Consider the following 20,034-nt stretch of genomic DNA (forward strand, 5'->3'; position numbering starts at 1 on the left):
ACATTTAAGAAACCCAACTGAAACACTGAGAGCAAAGGCAGTGTGGGTTCTATTACTACTAAATCCATGGTCCGATTTTTCGACTCTCAACAGCAATGTGGCTAATCATGGCTCATAGATATTTCCAAACTAAGATTCAAGGCTACCTCCATTATTTAAAGTAAGAAATACCAGCTTTTAACTATAAATAAGAACAAAAGCAATTGCATTAATGGAACATAATTCATTTTATCTCACCACTTGCATTTCTAAATAATCTTTTTAAAAAACACAAAATATCAGGGTCTTTTCATACCAGCTCCAATATAACTGCAATATTTGTTGTTTCCATGCATTATTTACTGTGCTTCATGATTTAGTGTTATGACAGTCAGAAGTATATCTAATTTGTCATTTTGAATTTATAGAGTAACAAAAAACCTTTTCACAAATATATTCACCTAAATTCAGTTAGATAAGTCTATTATCACAATGCTTAACAAAATGTGCACTCTGTCCATTAGTTTATGAACAGAACTGCATGCTACATAAACTATCAACTTCCATCAATGATTTTTAGAGTTCACTTTCCTTCTATCATTTTGACTGATTCGGGCTCTCTTTCAACTACAAAATCCTCCTGGTCTCCCCTAATAATACATCCTCCACACTGCTACCAGATCATCTACACCTTTATCATGTCACTTCCCTCCTCAAGAAAATCTAATAATGGTTCCCCTAAGTTTTGAACATAGTGTTCAATCAACTTAAATAGTTTAACAAGTAAGGTCCTTCCTGATTAACCTGTCTACCTGTCTACCTTTCCAGACTCTTCTCTAGCCATTTTGCACCCAACTTTTGCCCCAACATCTTAAAATTGAGTGCAACTCACAAAATGCTGCATGTTGTTCCATGTGATCTTGGTCCTTAACATTCCACTTTGTATTTCCCTCCTCTTGTCTTTCCTACCTACAGGTGTTGAGTCAACTCCTAACAGTCCTTCAAATTCAGCTAATTTTCACCCATTCTGAGTAACTTTCACTGAATCCTGCAGTCTGACTGAAATTACTTTTCCACCACTACCTAGCACCATGTTTATGTGTCACAGTATTCAACACACAGTATTACATTCAAAAACTTCTTTGTGTGCTCCAAATAGTTCCTTCAATATAAATTTGTTTCACTTGCAAACTATGCTTTAACTCTGTAGTCCCAGCACTAACACAGAGCTTAATACCTAATACATATTTAGTGTTTAATAAATGCCGACAGAATGAACAAATGATGAATGATACTAAACTTTTAAATTTCACATTTTAAGATAATGCTCTCTATAAAATTGTTGTAAAAAAAGGTTCTGACTTCTGGTTTTCAGGCTGACATATAAATAGGTTGGAAGGCATCACTCCCTTCCTCAAGATAAGAAAAAAGCTAAACAAACTGAAAATCAACCACTCTTCTTAAATCCATCAGAGAATTGAGGTCACAGGGCAAACCAATGTGGTAAACACCAGAGGAGACAGACATATGAATACAAAGAGTTACAGCTTCCAAGAAGCAGAACCCATAACTGGAACCAGGTAGGAACACTTAAAGGGTAAGTATTAATTAATTGCTAAAGATTAGCAAGAAAGACAGAAACTCCAAGCAGTACAGCCTCCGGGCGGGGGGGAGGGGGCATTGGCTAGACTGCTGTGTTTTACCTTCCACAAACCCACCATGTTCTCATGGTGAATACCAAGGAAAAATCCTCTCCAGGAGAGGAAAGAAGAAAGTAATCGTTTTTGAAAAAGTTCCAGGGTACGTTGTTCTACTGAACAAAAGCCCTTGGAGAGAACTATTTACCAAAATCTAACCAACCTGCATTACACCAAAAAACCAACCGCCCCTAGAGAAAGGAAAACACTCAACATCAGCATCCACTAGAGTTTTTGGAATGGGAGAAGGGAAATATCCAACTCCAGCCTCATCTAGCCTTACATATGGGGAAAAAAATACTCAACCCCTATTCCTCTAGCCTTCTGATTTAACCCAGTGTGATGTGAGGAGAGAGGGGATGAGAATTAGAGAAGCACTTATGAAAGTCACAAGCTCACTAAAGACTAAAACCTAAGCACAGGATTATAGACTTCCCTTCTGCCACCCCTTCTACCACATCAATCAGCTTCTCCCACAATAAGAGTAGAGCTGAAAGACCCAAAACTCTCAGACGCTACTTAAGAAGGAGTCTTGAGGGAACCCCAACAACCATAGGAAAAAGAAAAACAGGGACACTTGAGAAAACTTTTGTCTTTGACACTATGGCCAGAGCAACAGCAAACACAGCCTAACTCCTAGCCAGATAAACACAGAAACTTCACACTGAAGGCCTACCTACCCATTTCTTTTATCAGATATATCACATCTGACTTTCAACAAGAAAATTACAAGACATTCTAATTAGACAACACACCAATCTGAAGAGTTAAAGCAAGAATCAGACCTAGACTCAGATATGATGGAAATTTAAAAATCATAATGAAATTTACATTAACAACGACTAGTATGCTAAAGGCTGTAATGGAACAAATGGACATCATGTGAGAACATGGGTAATGTAAGCAAAGAGAAGAAAACACTAAATAAATAAATAATTTTAAAAGAAAGGCTAAAACCATAAAATCAAAACACTGTAAAAATAAAATGAATGGGCTCACCAGTAGATTAAACATGGTAGAGGAAACAATCACAAAGCTTGAAGATATGTCAATAAACTTAAAAATTTTAAAGGTAAAAAGGTAAAAGAATAAAAAAGACAGAAAAGAATATTCAAGAACTGTGGGAAAATTGCCCAAAAAGTAACATACATGTAATGGTACTACCAAAATGAGAGGAAAAGTAAAGAAACAGTTGAAGTAAAAATGGCTGGGAGTTTTCAAAAAATGAGGAGGACAAACACCAAACCACAAATCATCAAAGTTCAGAGAACACCAAGCAGGATAAATACTGAAATACTGACACTGAGGCATACCATATTCACACTGTAGGAAATCAAGTAGAAATTCTTGAAAGAAGCCAGAAAAATAAACACACACACACACACACAAACACAAAAATCTTACCTATAGGTCAAAATAAGAATCACACTGGACTTCTCTTCAGAAACTAAGCAAGCAAGAAGAGATGAATGAAATATTTAAAGTGTTGAAAGAAAAAAAAAACAAAACTTAGAATTCTGTGTCCAGCAAAATTATTTTTCCCAAGTGGCAAACTAAACACTCTCTCTCTCTCTCTCTCTCTCTCTCACACACACACACACACACGAGGCAATTCATTACCAGTAAACCTGCCTTGAAAAAATGTTAAAAGAAATTCTTCAAAGAAAACGAAAATGATATGTCAGAAACACGTATCTATATAAAGAAACAGTATCGGGCAAGGAATAATTATTAATTATTTACTGATCTAACAAGTAACAACTCGGTCAAAATAATAACAACAATATACTCAATGATTATAGCTTTTAGATAAGTGAAGTGACTGACAACAAAGCTTTATAAAGGAGGGAATAATCTTTCATAAGGTACTTGCACTATGTGTAAAGCCACATATTGTTATTTCAAACTGGAGTTGGATTAGTTTTAAGTGTATATTAGAGCAACCACTAAAAAAAGTTTTTACAAAAAGTAAAGTTTAATTGATATGATTCAGAATTGAATAAGTAATAACCTTCCAAAACAGAAAGCACAGGCCACAACAGCTTCACCGGCAAACAATTCTCTACAACTCTCTACAGTCTCATCCAGAGAGAACACTTCTTATTCATTCTCTGAGGCTAGCATCACCCTTATACCAAAAGCAGACAACAACATTACAAGTAAGGAAAAATACAAAAACTATCTTCCATGAACAGAGGGGAAAAAAATCCTCAAAAAAATATTAGCAAGTCCAATCCAATAATGTATAAAAAATAATTATATGCTATGATGAAACAGGATTTTTTTCTAGGCATGAAAGGCTCATTCAACATTTGAAACTCAAGTGATAAAATCCATCACATCAGCAGGCTAATGAAGAAAGAGCATATGTTCCTTTCAATAGATAAGGAAAAAGCATCTGACAAAATTAAACACCATTCACGATAAGGAACATTGGCAAAAAACCTATAGCTAATGTCATACCTAATGGTGACAAACTAGATGTTTTCTTAGTAAGATCAGTAAAAAGGCAAGAATATCTCTTTCACCATTCTTATTAAACATCATACTGGAAGTTCTGGCTGATACAATAAGCCAAGGAAAGAAAATAAAGGGAATGAAGATTGGAAAGAAATAAAACTGTCTCCTCACACATTACATGAATATCTATGCAGAAAATCATAAAAAAACAACAAAACACTCCCAGAAATAATAGGTAATTAATAGCAAGGCTTTAGAATGAATACAAGATCAATATATGAAAACCAATAACTTTCCTAAATACCAGCAATCAATAACTGAAATTTGAAACTAAAAAAAAAAAGAAAAAACTATACTGGCATAATAAATAAATAAATATTTAGTTATTAATCTAAGAAAAATACATAGAAGATTCAAGGAGGTAAACTAGAAAACTGATGAGTGTAATCAAATTAGACCTAGATCTAGATAAATGTTTTTAGTGACCAGAAGAAAACATTGCTAAGATGTCAGTTTTCTGCAACTGGATCTACAGATTCAAAGCAATCCCTATGAAAATCCCAACAAGTTACTTTATGGAGAACCAATATTCTATCACTGTAACATAATAAAGCTATATTATTCAAGTCAGTGTGGTTTTGGCAAAAGAGCAGACATCTAAGTCAATGGAACAGAACAGAGAGTCCAGAAAAAGATCACATAAATACAGTCAACTGATCTTTGTCAAAAGCTTGAACAACTGCTGGAATGATTGACCAGAAAAATTAACAACTCAAGTGTCCATCAACCAGTATCTGTATAAACAAAATATGGCATACACAAAGAACTCTTAAAGAACTGAATACAAAATAATAAATTAAAAATAGAAAAAATACTTAACAGATTCCTCCCAAAGAAGATATATACATGCAAATAAGCATATGAAAAGACGTTGAATATCATTTGTCATTGAGGAACTGCAAAATTAAACAACGAGGTGGTACCACTATACATCTATTAGAATGGCTAAACTCAAAACAAAACAGCCAACGCTGACAACAATGTGGAACAGGAGCTCTCACTCATTACAAGTAGGACTGCAAAATGACACAGCCACTTTGGACAATTTGACAATTTCTTACAAGGTTAAACCTTTGGTTTGGTTAGGTCTTACCAAACAATCTAGCAATCACATTCCTAAGTATTTATCCAAATGAGCTGAAAATTTTTGTCTACACACAAACCTGTACTCTTTATTCATAAATGACAGAAACTAGAAGCAAACAAGATGTCCTTCTATAGTTGAACAGATAAACTGTGGTACATTCATACAATGAAGTATTACTCAGCAGTAAAAAGAAATCAGTGATGAAACCACAAAAAAGACATGGCATCTTAAATACATATTGCTAAGTGAAACAATCCTGTCTGAAAAGACTGTATTCTGTATGATTCCAACTATATAATATTTTTTAAAGATTTTATTTATTTATTGGACAGACAGAGATCACAAGTAGGCAGGGAGACAGACAGAGAGAGAGAAAGGGAAGCAGGCTCCCCACTAAGCAGAGAGCCCGATGTGGGACTCAATCCCAGGACCCCGGGACCATGACCTGAGCTGAAGGCAAAGGCTTTAATCCACTGAGCCACCGAGGCGGCCCCCAACTATACAATACTTTGAAAAGAACACACACACTGTAGAGACAGTAGAAAGGCCAGTATCTAAAATGGATAAGATGCTAAATTTTATGTTATGCGTATTTAATCAAAATTTTATGGAGATTTTTTAGGAAAAACTATTCTGTTGGATACTATAATATATATATATAATGTAATATACACAAAATTACCCATTTAATAAAACCTATGGAACTGCACAACATAAAGAATAACCCCTAATGTAAACTACTGAATTAACAAAAATGTGGGTGCCTGGGTGGCTCAGTGGGTTAAGCTGCTGCCTTCGACTCAGGTCATGATCTCAGGATCCTGGTATCTAGTCCCACATCAGGCTCTCTGCTCAGCAGGGGGCCTGCTTCCCTTCCTCTCTCTCTGCCTGCCTCTCTGCCTACTTGTAATCTCTATCAAATAAATAAATAAATAAATAAATAAATAAATAAATAAATAAATAAAATCTTTTTAAAAAATGTATCAGTATCAGTTCATTAACTGTAACAAACACAGAATACCAATGTAAGATGTTGATAGTGGGGGAAATGGGGCTTGGGGAAGGAAAGGGGGTATATGGAAACTCTGTGCTTACTACTCAATTTTTCTGTGGAATTGAAACTGCTCTAAAAAAAGCTATTAATTTTTTAAAAAGTTTTTTGACACTTTTCAGTATTAAACTTGATAAAGATTTCATGTAATAAATGACTACAAAGAAATGCTGCTACATGTATCAGTAATACTGAATAATTCAGAAATATGCAATCTTTAGGATACTTAATTTGGGGAAAAAAAAGATAGCTAAAAAACAAACAAAAGTCCTAGATATTTAAAATAGTGCAAAAGATAAAATATAATAAGTAATTCTTCATTTAACCACTAATCTTTAGGTCAGGTTTTATTCTTCAAAGGTTAATTTTCCTAATAAATGCATATTATGATTTTAAATGCCAAACTATTTTTTCTTAACTTTAGATGAAAATCTTCCCTACATAAATTTTAAATATTTATCTTTTTAAATAAAGTATACTTAATAAAATGTTCCTCCTGTCTATTCCTCCTGTCTAATAAAATGATCCTCCTGTTCCTCCTGTCTTTTTAAATAAAGTATACTTAATAAAATGTTCCTCCTGTCCTATTAGTTTATTAAATTGCTGTAAAAACAGTATTACCTTTTAAAATCCATTAAGGTAAACTTCATTAAAAAAATAATAATAAATAAATAAAATATATTAAGGTAGCTAGGACAGTATGAACTCACATTAATGACCCTGGATGATGCTTTTTGAGTCTCTAAATATTGAATTTTTATGCTCATTGCCAGATAGGCTATTCTTATAACTTATAATGATTTTTATGTCTTTTTTATAATTAAGTATTGGAGAAAGGGGAAAAGTATAAAAGCATTCATGTTAAAACTTTATCAAAAATGAGGGCAAAGAGGCAGAATCCCTGTTTATTAACTAGGATAGCATAGATTCAGAGCTTCTTTTAAGGAAGAAAGATTGGTGGAAGGTTGCTCCTTTGTGATGAAATTATATGAGGTCTATGTAGTAATAATTTTTCAACTGTCTAATCCTTAGCTATGTGTGTAATAACTGGAATTGCTTAAAATGCTAATGGATAAAATAAGGTGTCCAACAATTGAATTGTAAACTTTTGCTTAAAGCTATCTCATTTCTATACAGCTCATTATTTAAAACTTAAAATATTAATATACTACAGGTCTCAAATTCAGATCAGAACACGGATTCGTTTGCTCCTTATCCGTTTTTTAAAAAGGTACTTTTCCTGTTCAATTGTCGTAATCAGCAGCAGCAGCCAATAAATAATACTCAGTCTACCTAACGTACATGAATCTTCAGAAAACTAATTTACTTTGGATATTATGTCCAATGATGGGTGCAATGAATGTTCTGGAGATTAATGCCAAAAATAATTAAGTCCTTTTTCTACTCAGATTTAAATTCAAATATAAATGGAAAACAGGGTAAATAGTGCATCACAATCACTAATAAAATTACTTCGCATTTTTCTTATTAATAATGAACTGGATAAATTAAAAATTAAGATTTATGATAATTTGGAAATAGTCTACAATCAAGACTTATTTGGATTCCAACCTTATCCCTAAAAAGATCTCAGGGTGCCTTATAAAACTATTTACAATACATAATGATTACATGACCAAGATGAAAATGCAATGCTCAGTTCAACACAGTTCCTAAGACCCATACCTGTGATCTTTAACATAATAAACTAAAAACAGAACACAAAAACAAATTTTTATAAACAGTTTAAGAAGGAATTCCATCATAACATGTAAATTAAAAGTCTGATCGTGTGGTGGGTATTATAGAGGGCATGGATTGCATGGAACACTGGGTGTAGTGAAAAAATAATGATACTGTTATGCTGAAAATAAATAAATGAAAAAAAAAAAAGTCTGATCATTATTTCAAACTTTTCTTGCCTGTTTTGCAAGAGGCTCTTCACTGGCCACAGATGCATGTCTACAAAGCATAGGCGGCAGGAGTGAGCAAATCTGGCACGCCAGTGCCTGCTTATATACAAAGCTGTACTAGAGCACAGCCATGCCCATTCATTCACTTACTGTCTAATTTACTTACCTGCTTTCACACTACAATGCAGAGTTCAGTAGTAGACAAAAACCCTATAGCCTACAAAGTCAAAAATATATTCTATCTGGCCCTCTACAGAAAAAATATAACAGACGCCTGACAGGGTATTAACTAGTATGACACAGACTCCGGATAAGTAATTTGCATATAGAGATAACAGGCTTCTGCTCATTAAAATACTTCTTGACAGAGTATAATTTAATAGCATAAACAAGTTAATAAGTCAGTACTTTCAAAATACCATTTTCCAATTTATGTTTTCCATGTATAAACTTGTGAAAACCAGTTGTTTTACTGTGAATGGCATTTAAATGTAAAATATAAAACTATAAACTAAAATCTTAAAATTGCTATGTAGAGCCCAGGCTATTCATACTGACTCATTTTTTTAAAACTGACTATACAAATAAATAAAATTTTCCCCGCTATTTGATTTCAACTTGAAATCAAGTCCCTATACAACTTTTCCACAAAATGTTTCACCTTTCAGAACTCACTATTTAAGGTGGAAGATAGTAAAATGAATGCCAGTATACCCTTTGCCTAGATTCACCAATTGTTAACATTTTGCCACATTTGTTTTGTGTATTTATTCATGTTTGACTTCATGAAAATAACTCATTATGCACCTCTATTAAGAATAAGGGTATTTTCCTATATACATGCAATAGCATTATCACACTTAATAAATATTCCATAGTATCATCAATATCCAGGCCATACTGAAGTTTCCACAAATATCCTACAAATGATTTATAAAGCTCTTTTTTAAAACCCAGCATCCAATCAGGATCCACAAACATAACCAATTGCTGAGAGGAAAGGGCCAAAGTTTTCTTTAAACAATCTTTTTGTGTATACTATGTTCTCTCTTCGTTCTATAAACTTGTTCTCTGGAAAAGCTGTAGGAACAATTTCCCCAGTGCTTTCCTGGCAGAACCATTCAGCAGTGAAAGGGTATCATGATAATATTGGGGAGGAAATTAAATTTCCAATTATCTTGATAGATGCTATTTTCCCTATGAAAATATCTAGAATGAAACAGTAATCTTACCTTATAGTTGGTTACAATTTTTGAATATACCTAACCAACATTCAGTGATCATCAAGTCAAAAATCTTATGACCAATTACCTGCTAGGACTCAAGAATTTTTAATATTGTCTCTAATAATAAGAATTATGAGTAATATCCAAATTGCCATTTTATAAAAAGAAACAACATTTTATAAAAGTCTAAAAGAGTGCTTTAACTGGTCACTTTGTTGCCAGTTTCAGAAGACTAAACATACTCTTTTGTAAATGTATAGTCAATTTTATATAGTTTACTAAAATGAATAAAGTTTTAATCATTCCATAAAACTGGATAGCTTACATATTATGCCTATGCATTTAGAAGCTGACTTTTGGCAATTTGTTTCAATGCTTTCAAGCTTTTACTAAAGTGTAAAACATTTGAACAATGCCTTATTATATCAATATTATAAAACTATGTACTTCTGAACAACTAGAACCACAAATTTTTTCTTACTACTAACGTAATTAAGGTATATGAATAATTTAACATTTTTTCCATAATTTATTTAATCTTAAAGTTCAAAGTAGAGCAATTTTTGATTACCAAACTTTCTGAGAAATAGAGATTTCCAATAGGAATACTGTCAAATTTATAAAAACAAAAAAAAATCAATATTCTAAGTGATCCATTTTCAATATATTTTCTACACTGTTAATTATGGCTGAACACAGAGTATTTTCCAGTGTAAATTACACACAAAGCTTAACAAAGATAGATCTAAATCTACAATCGCCTTTACTGAAACCAATGAAAAATCTATACACAGCAATGAAATTGGCATGCAAATAAAAGAACTGTCAAGACAAGTATCCCTAAAAATAAGCCTACAATAACTATTTTAAAGACTGTGTGTGGTCTCACCCATATATTTTGGCAAGATGCACTTTCTCCAACCGCAGCTAGATTCATCCAAAAGCAGTGGCACTGGAGAGCCTCTGTCTCACCTGTCAAAGTTGAAGAACGTTGTTCTAAAGACCACCATGCGTCCATGGAGAAAAGCCACAGTACTACAGCTGTTATTGATAAGCCCTCTCTAAAGGAGAAAATACTTCAAACAATTAAGCAAATCATCCTTAACAGAGATGCAGACAAACAATTTATTAATGTTCAAATGATGAAATGACAAATACCAAGCCCGGTATAAAACAGAGACAATTTCATACACTGGAATACTAAGAGGGGATCTTTCATAAGTAACATTAGCTTGATAGTCTATTATCTCTCTGATAAAATTTCTATACATTATCAATTCAAAACCCTATTATGTTCCCGTATTTAAATCTTACAAAACCTCCCTTATAAAACCTCCAAATTCATCTAAATTTCTAAGGTTCTAAATCCATTCAAATTGCTAACGTCTGACAGCTAAGAGCAGAGATGATTAAGATTTATAAACAGAAACCCTAAGTATATTGAAACCTGATTTTTTAAGAAGATATTCTAATATCTTTATCAACCACATTATAAAAGCAGTTTACATTTTTGCTTTAAACTAACCTCTCTATGGTAAAGCATTTGGACTGATCAGGTAATCTATAGGTAGGTTAGTAAAAAGAAACAACAAGAAAAACAAGTACTTTGAAAAGAAATATGCCTTGGGCGCCTGGGTGGCTCAGTGGGTTAAGCCGCTGCCTTCGTCTCAGGTCATGATCTCAGGGTCCTGGGATCAAGTCCCGCATCGGGCTCTCTGCTCAGCAGGGAGCCTGCTTCCTCCTCTCTCTCTCTCTGCCTGCCTCTCTGCCTACTTGTGATCTCTCTCTGTCAAATAAATAAATACAATCTTTAAAAAAAGAAAAAAAAGAAAAAAAAGAAAAGAAATATGCCTCAGTGGACAAATGAAGTCCCAACCTAAGTCCCAGTTCAAACCTGGCAATAAAAAACAACTTAAAACAAAATGTAAAGAAATACACCTGGTTAGGTAAAAAGTTTAAATAATCATGACAAATATATCTCATAATTAACTTATTTTTCCTACCAGATAATGTCCTTTTAACCCTTTTTAATACGGCAACAACTCAACTGAAAAAGAAAGCAGGTGTCGTTTTGTGCCTTTTTAGGAAAGTTAATACCCAAAAGGTTCTCATTATAAGACAGTTTCACCTACAACCAAGTCTCACTGCACAAAGGCCAAGTTACCACAGGGCTCCAATGTATTATATGATGTCCCACGGTTTCACTTACTATATTCTCCAAGTACAAAGGTTCCAAAGAGATTAGTTTCACTTTTCCCTAGATATATTCAGTGCATTAACTAGTACAGTTGGGATATTATTTTTCCTTGGTTTTGTCAGTAGCATGTTTGATATAAATTTTATTAAGTGGTAGTATATGTAACATTGCATTGTGGGTAGTAGTTTCCTGCTTTGGCCTAGCCACATCCTCAGCTGTCATATGAGCATATTTCCCATATTTTCTGCAAGTTCTCGCCTTTTTTTTCTTCTTAGAAAAATGACAGCATTAGAAGATGAATTGTTCTAATAATTATAAGAAATATGAATTATTTATACAACTATATTAAATGTAGTATGGACCACTCTATACTTCAAAGAACAAAGGGGGGACAAGGAATACTCATAATTAAAGTGTTAAACTCATGTGAAACAGTGAGTCACAAGTAAATTAACACAGAGGAAGGAATTAAAAACTATTAAAAGAAAGAAAATCTCTAATCAGATGCCAATACCATCCAACAAGTGAGGTGTACTATATCAGTATAGAACAATGATTTGCCTTGAATGCTAGAGGCTTCAAAGCTACCAGGTCTTCATTAGTTTAGATTAATGTCAGTATTCCCTACTAGAACCTTAAGAATCTACTTTGAGACTTTGTAGAACTATCAAAACAGAGAAAGAGAAAGAAAAAAGAAAAAAAAAAAAAGAAAGAAAGAAAGGCCTGGAGGAGAAAGGGAGGAAAGAAAGGGGAAAGAAGAGAGAAATGAGGAGGAGAGAGAAAGTTAAATATTTTCTGTTTTGGCATCCAATTTCCACATAATTTCACTTTAGACAGATAGTTGCTAATACTAAGCAAATGAAGTTGTTCAAACAATTATGGACATGGTATTGCTCTGGGTTTTTACATAATTTAATTAAGACAAACTGAGGAGGGAGGAAAAAAAGCAACAGAAAAAAATACTCTCAAAAAGTACCACAAAATAGCACCCTGTACAAGCACACAAAAACCATACACGTGCATGAAGTTGTATACATGAACATATACTTCCATTAAAATGAGGAAGTGAAATTAATCTCTCATAATCATAATTTAAAGCATTAGTAAAATTATACATACCTTACTAATACAAAAATTTTTCAAACTATCAACATAAGGCCCAATAAATGTTACATAAAGTTAAACAGCTATACATCAGATCCAAAAAAAACTGTCAGAAAAAAATGATCACAAACCAAGTTGAAACAAGAGATTAAGAAAGTTCCTTACTAAAACCACACAATCAGTGAGAACATTTTAAGCCAAATCAGGATTTCTACAATTTGCAAAATTCCTACACCAAACCATTTGCTTCTATTGTTTTCAATTAAAAGAAAAATAGAGGAATAGTAAATAGGTCTAAAACAATCCCCCCCAAAAAAAACAGACACACACACACATACACACATGGAAATGAGCACAAGATTGATATTAATAAAACTACTCTATTCAAATAGGATAGTTAGTTCAGAAAATAAAAAGTAATTCAAAAGTATCAATGAAGATATATGTAACATTTAAAACACTTTTACGGTATGTAATATAAAATGTTCAACTTATGTTGACAAATTTATTAAATACAAGGTAATAGGGAAGCAAGATAATTGCTTTACTTTCTGAAACTGAGATTTCAAGTTCAAAGCTGTATTTCATTTCCATGGCATTAACGTATGTAATTTATACAGCCAACCTAAACTTGTTACTTACTTCAACACAGCAAATACTAACATAACCCCAAAAAGGATGGAATTTTGAAGATCTACGGTTTCCATTTCTAATTTTAAGCCTAGTATAAATCCATAATCAAGAGCTTTACTTTCAGTAACCTATGAGTCAGTCTCTTCATCACATGTAGTATTATTTCTAATGAAACAAACTGTCAGTTATCAAATGTGCACCAATTACCACGGTTGTTTTAAAATGTTTACCACAAAGTAACATTTGCTCTAATGAGGATATATTTTAAATTTAGGGAAAAAAGCATGTGGATAATAAGTATACCAACTTTAAAGCACATGACTTCTCTTTCTCCTGCCAGAATTTGATGGACCTCACGGGAAAAGAAAGGGCATAATCAACAATATCTATTAAGCTCTTATGCAATAAGAGTAATCATCCAGACCAAAAAATTACATACAGGACAGTTACCTGCAAAAAGAGAACAAGCAGTTAAAAAACACACAGATGTTAAAAACTGTTCAAATACATAGAAGTCAATTTGGAGGGCCAAAGTTTGCTTAATTTAAAAAAAAAAAATAAGGGGCAAATACTTAGCAAAAAATTGGGGTTATAAGATGTCAAAGAATCCTTCTGCAAAAACTAAAAGTTCATTCTAAAAGAGGAAAAGCATTTACTTACCACACACACTGTAACAGCTACCTAAATTTTTTTCAATTACCTGATTCTGCTATTGTTTATGTGCATATGGCACTATGTTTGGAAATTCCACAAATTATATAGACATATCCCTCCTTTAACATTCTCTGGAAATTAATTCATAGATCACACTGGTACACCTTATTTATGAAAGAGAATAACTGAGTAGCTTACACATTAAATGAAAGTTTTTACTTTCCAATGTAAAACCTGTTTATACACACCATGAGGCATAATAAATCTGTTTTAAAATACACTAAAATGTATTTCTCATTTTCTATCACTAAGAGTTTATTATGAAAAAGTTCTGGGCATTTGAACAATAAAGGACTGAAGTCATCTCTGGTCTTCCCAGTATATTCTGGGCACAAGAATTTTTTGTAAAGAAAGTTATGAATGTGTTTGTACATTTATCTTTATCTAGTAAAAAACAAAAACAGATAATGAACTCTGCTAGGAAGATCAGAAGCGGGAATATTTTGGCTATAACACCATCCTTAGTGTTTTCCAACCCCAAACTCGTTATACCCCCCAAATAATGTTTTGTAATTCTCTGTCTCCACCCACCCTCCCAGTCATTTACTTCACGCCACTCCTAGTTACTATCACACTAGGAAGGAGTCTAACATGCAAATTCAGAGTGGCGTGGATAAATGGAAAAAAAAAAAAAAGTCTAGAAAATTGGTCTGTTCGGCTTTATAATTTTTGTTGAAAAACACCCCATCACTCTCAACTGATGAAAACAGGAAGCTCTATTCATAAATATGAAATTCTCTGCCTATGATATATAATCATCCTAATAAGAAAATGAGTTCTATACATACATGTCCAAAGGGGCAAAAAAGGAGATAGTTTCACAAAGATGTTTCCAATTTTCTTCTGAATCAGAATTAGCAAATCGAGACGACTAACATACTCTGTCTGTGTGGATTATTCCTTACTATACACAGCATTTTGTAATTTATTTCAAAGCTTCCATTATAAACAAAAAATACAGCTTCTGTTAACCCACTCCATTCTGAGCTTATAAAGTCAATAACATTGAACAATATAAGTTACAACATAAGAATTTTACTTTATAGATGTATAAGATTTGCTATCAAAGGCTCTGTTAAAGTTAATATCCAAATAAAGTATTTAAAGAACTATATAAAATGAATACATTCCCTTGAAAAATAAAAAATTACAAGCATAAAAAAAAAACCCTAAGATTCATCCAATAAATTATGTCACAGTTCTTGCCATTCACTTTTATAAGATCCTCAAACTGGTCATGAGGTAAACATATACATAATACAAAAGCTACTAATTACATTTAATCTTCATTGTAAGGGCCGGCATCTAATATTGATCATACATTAACTAGACAGACATGATTTAGTATTTGTAAAAGAATCTCCAGACTAACACTTTCATGACAGCCAATTACAGTCGAGCCCAGCAAGCAGTTTGCAACCAGACCTTAAGGAAGGTAAACTTTTTTACAATGAGTTACAGATTCACAAGTTTAAGGAGACAAGAAAAAGAAAAACAGAAGGACTCCAATCACCCAGCAAATATGAAGCAGACCCCAGAATGTGATACAATCCAAAGATGTAAATTATTGTAAATCATCACTGTTGTTCAGAATTTCACACAGCCTCTTGAGCCAATTTTGTTCTTTTCCACAGACACAATAATGAACCAAATAAAAGGGAGGAGGAAAAAAAAAAGAAAAAAAATGTGGGGGTCGGGGAACAGAAAGGAAAACCTTAACTGCAGAGTTCTGCTGTACAAATGTGTAACCTTACAGGAGTTTGGTTCCTTCAGCATTTGTATTCTATCCAAATCCTCATGAGTCACAAAAATTAAAAAGCTATATCCTTCTGGATGCCAGGAAGGGCCTTACCACAAGCCTTTTGTCAGAGAGAGAGAGAGAGAGAGAGAGACAGTGAAAGAGAGAGAGCAAGAGCAAGGGGGGAAAAGCCACAGTGGTAGGCAGTCCCACTTTACTTTGAGTACTGTGAGGTCACAAACCACATGATTCTGTCTCTCCAGTAATAGTGCTTGCAAAAAAAAGGAGTTTTAAAGCTTTTGCTTTTTTGGATTGTGTGAATGCTTCATTCGCCTCACAAACAACCACAGAACCACAAGTGCGGTGCAAACTTTCTCCAGGAGGACAGCAAGAAGTCTCTGGTTTTTAAATGGTTAATCTCCGCAGGTCACTACCAGCCACCGAGACCAACAGAGTCAGTGAGTGCTCTCTAACCACAGTCTATGCAGTAATAGTAGGTCCTTCAAATATTTGCTCATTTTCTTTTTGTTTTGTTTCCTTGCTTTTCACATGTTACCAGCTACATAATTTCTTGACAGAAAAAAATAAATATAAAGTCTATGTACTCCAGGCATACTGTAAAACTAAAACAAGGTTTGGGTATGGTTTGTATTTTCAGTTTAAGGCTACAAGCAGAATTTACAACAGAGTGTACAAGTTCTATCTGAAAAAAAAAGGAGGGACTATGGCATCAAACAGCCTCTTCAGCACAGTGACACCATGTCAGCAAAACTTCTTTTGGGGTAAGTCTTATCATATTTTAAAAATCCTATAAGAGATGAACCTGTTAAACAAAAAGGTATGTTTCTTGGATAAATTGCTAACTTTTCCGGGTAATGTTGTAGTATATTAAGTATTATGATGATAATGCTATTTTGTTGCACTGAAAAATGGAAAATGAAAATGCTGTACATATTTGCATTTGGAATCTGTAATTTATCTGCTTCTCGGAGTAATGACTTGAAATAGAAAAATGACAGTATCTTACAGTAGTCAAAATGTTTTCTAGAGCTGTAGAAATGAGGTAGTTAGAAACAGTAAAAGAAAGTTTTAATATTCTCATTAACCCTCACTGCAATAAAATGAGACACTAAATTAATCAAAGTATTATGAAGTATTCACCCTGGCAGCTCCCAATATTTGAGCAAACTTCAAAAAGGAAGCAATTTTACAAAATAACAGACCACAGAATTATCTCGACATTATGCTCTACCATTATGCTCTAGTGCAGAAATAAACCTGAAGTACAGTTAACATTTTATCCAGCTTGACTAAAAGAAATCTATTTGTAATTTTAAACTGCATCATAAGATAGATGCACAAGCTTGTTTCTAAACAACTTTATATAACTGAAGCATATATTCATATATAAACTTATAAGCATGTGATAGCCATTTTTAAAAGATCTTTATAGTTATCCAGGACATCCAGGATATTAAAAAGTCCACAGAAGTCTTTGAAAACCTACACACAATTACATTTTTCTATGTGATTTTAATTTTACATGTATATACTATTATCCACATGGAAAACTTGTTATAAACACACAGCAAACACTGAAATGTCTAGGATTCTTTTAATCATATTCTCGGACCTACCAAAATGAATAGCGTTTAGTCTCATGAAAAATAAAACTCCGTAAGGATACCCTGCATGATTTTAAAAAGCCATACCTATTAAATCATGCTGAACTTTGAAAGAAAACAGGCATAATATAGTCCCTTAATATTCAATTTCAAATTAGTGTTGATATACAAAAGTAAACTACTTCAATATTCATCAGCTGACACAGTATTATAGTAAAATATCTAAACACTTACAAGATTTTCTTTATGAGGTCCAACATGTTCCAACTACAAGGCAAGTTTATAAAATTTTCCTTTATCCTTTAAAATAAATCTTTTTGCTCTGTATACCTGTATTAACTTTGCTTTATAACTTACAACTAACGATTGGAGTTTCCTTTACTCCTCCTACTTCACACATTTTAACTGGCTACCAGAGGATCAGTCTTAGTTTAGGTCAAAGAGAAATAATTAAACCTGAAGGAGAAAAAAGGTTTCTCTTAAAAAGGTGAGGAAATGCAGTTTGTATTTTACCAAAAAAATATAAAACTGCTGTAGTGACTCCCTCAGTAGTTGAACATGGTCCCCCCCCCCCAGTTATAACACATAAAATAATCACTGACTGTTTTTTTGAAATGTAATGATAGGTAATAAACATTACTCTAAAAATTTCTGCATTAAGGAAGCAAAACATACAAACAATTAGGCTGCATTACAGCCCCCACTATAATTACAGCTTATACATGGTAACTTTTGCAGTTCCTACGTAAGAGATAAGGGAAAAAATGGTTAAAACTATTGTTATATGAAGGAATAACTTGAAACAGGCATCTCAAGCAGTTAACTTATTCTTTCACAATCTTACTGTTTAAAAAGCAATACATTTTTCTAACCAGATGGGGAACCATACAAGTATCAAAGACTACTTCAGCATTAGAAGCAAAGACATTAACACTCTCACAAATAATATGTTAAAATGCTCTTTATCCTGTCTTATGAAGGGTCTTATATTTCCTGTGACAACCTTAATAACTATTTCTACAACAAAATTTCTAAAACCGGACCAAGTTTCTAAACAAGGCAGAAGAGTAAGGGAAATAGATAAAGATCATCTATCGCATGTCATATATTTTTAGACATTGTAACTAATTCTTCCTCTTCTAAAAAGTGGGATTTAGTGTCTCCCACCCCCAAATAATACTTTAGCACCTGGAGGACAATTTAAGATGAACCCACTACACCAAACTAATTATAGGTGTGTAATGAACATTATGTATAGGTTGTCATCACACTGCAAACATTTCCTCAGCCCATAATCTATCTGAAGTCTAAAACCTCACTTCAGGCCTTAAATTCTCATAAATGATTATCAAAACAACCTAATTAAAAATCAAAGGTATGTGCTCTAATGTTGTAAAATAAGTTTTTTGAAGTTTAAGCTTTCCCTAGGTGAAGGACAAAATTGGCTCGCCTCAGTATGAGTGAAAAGTGTGTGTGTGAGGGAGAGAGAGAAAGAGACAGAGACAGGAAGATCTTTCAGTGTCTGTTCTCTCAGCACACCATTTACCTTGAATTGAACAAGAATTTTCAATCTGCATTATTCAAAATCTACCCAATATTTATGATAAAGTTTATTGAAAATGACAGATCTGACTCATGGAGTTTCTTACAATTAAGAAGTTAATTATGACAATATATCAGCTGATTAAATTTCTAAATAAAGCCTTTGTAACTGACCATAGTAACTGAACATGATGTGTAAACATTAACTTCCAAAATAATAGCTATGGTCCATATCAATAACTTCATAGTTTCAAGATCTAATAATGTTGAAGTGTTACAACTTGCTTTTAACAGCTAACTTCCAAAAGCCAGGGAGACAATTTAAAAAGTCAAGAACATACACAGAAGACCATTCCAACATATATTAAAAGTTAAAAATGTCGATGCAATTCCCAAAAGACTCATAATACAAATTATTCTGAATTATAATAAATAATCCCAATTTTACATGAATAGCTGTTAAAGATCTCACTTTTAAAATTTTAAAAACATTTTAAAATGCAAAAATTTAAAAGAAATCACAGAAAAATATTTTTGTTAGTCTGTATGAACCTCTGGATAGTCTCCAAATCACAAGAAAGGCATAAAATATACATGATAACATTATGATACATTTTAGTTATTTTAAAAGAACAAAAAATTAATCTATTCAATTACACCCTTCAAACTAATCACTGATAGTTTGACTTGTTTAAATCAGTCATGCTAAAATTAAATTCAGTAAGATAGAAATGTTCCAGTTTGTTAAAAGAACACTGAAATATTTGATGGTTAAATAAACTGCAGAGGGAGGAAAAAACTAACTCATTGAAGGCACTAAGATTTTATCAAACACACAGAATTAATCTTTATTGAATAGAACCATTCACAAATCAAAACTCACTGTACTTCAATACTTTCAAGCAGCGCTAATCAATTACAAACCTTTTCTAGTGCTTCAAAACTCATGTGCTTTCAATTTTATACACTGGTGGTCTTCAAGTACTGTATTGGGGTTGAGTTAAGACA

At 32.9% G+C, this 20,034-nt stretch overlaps 1 protein-coding gene across 6 annotated transcripts in view; it reads right to left on the reverse strand.

Annotated features, from left to right (window-relative positions):
- SUPT3H (SPT3 homolog, SAGA and STAGA complex component) overlaps nucleotides 1–20,034 on the reverse strand; it is a 574,885-nt gene that overhangs the window by 506,251 nt on the left and 48,600 nt on the right. Inside the window, exon 2 of one of the 6 annotated variants that reach the window (XM_059178145.1) lies at nucleotides 10,363–10,445. The exons of the other annotated variants lie outside the window; for them this stretch is intronic. The gene's annotated coding sequence lies outside the window, so the exon portion shown is untranslated. The remainder of the gene's footprint in view (nucleotides 1–10,362; nucleotides 10,446–20,034) is intronic. 6 annotated transcript variants of the gene reach the window in all.

This window comes from Mustela lutreola, chromosome 6, assembly GCF_030435805.1.
Source record: "Mustela lutreola isolate mMusLut2 chromosome 6, mMusLut2.pri, whole genome shotgun sequence".
In the NCBI taxonomy this organism is placed as follows: Eukaryota; Metazoa; Chordata; class Mammalia; order Carnivora; family Mustelidae; genus Mustela; species Mustela lutreola.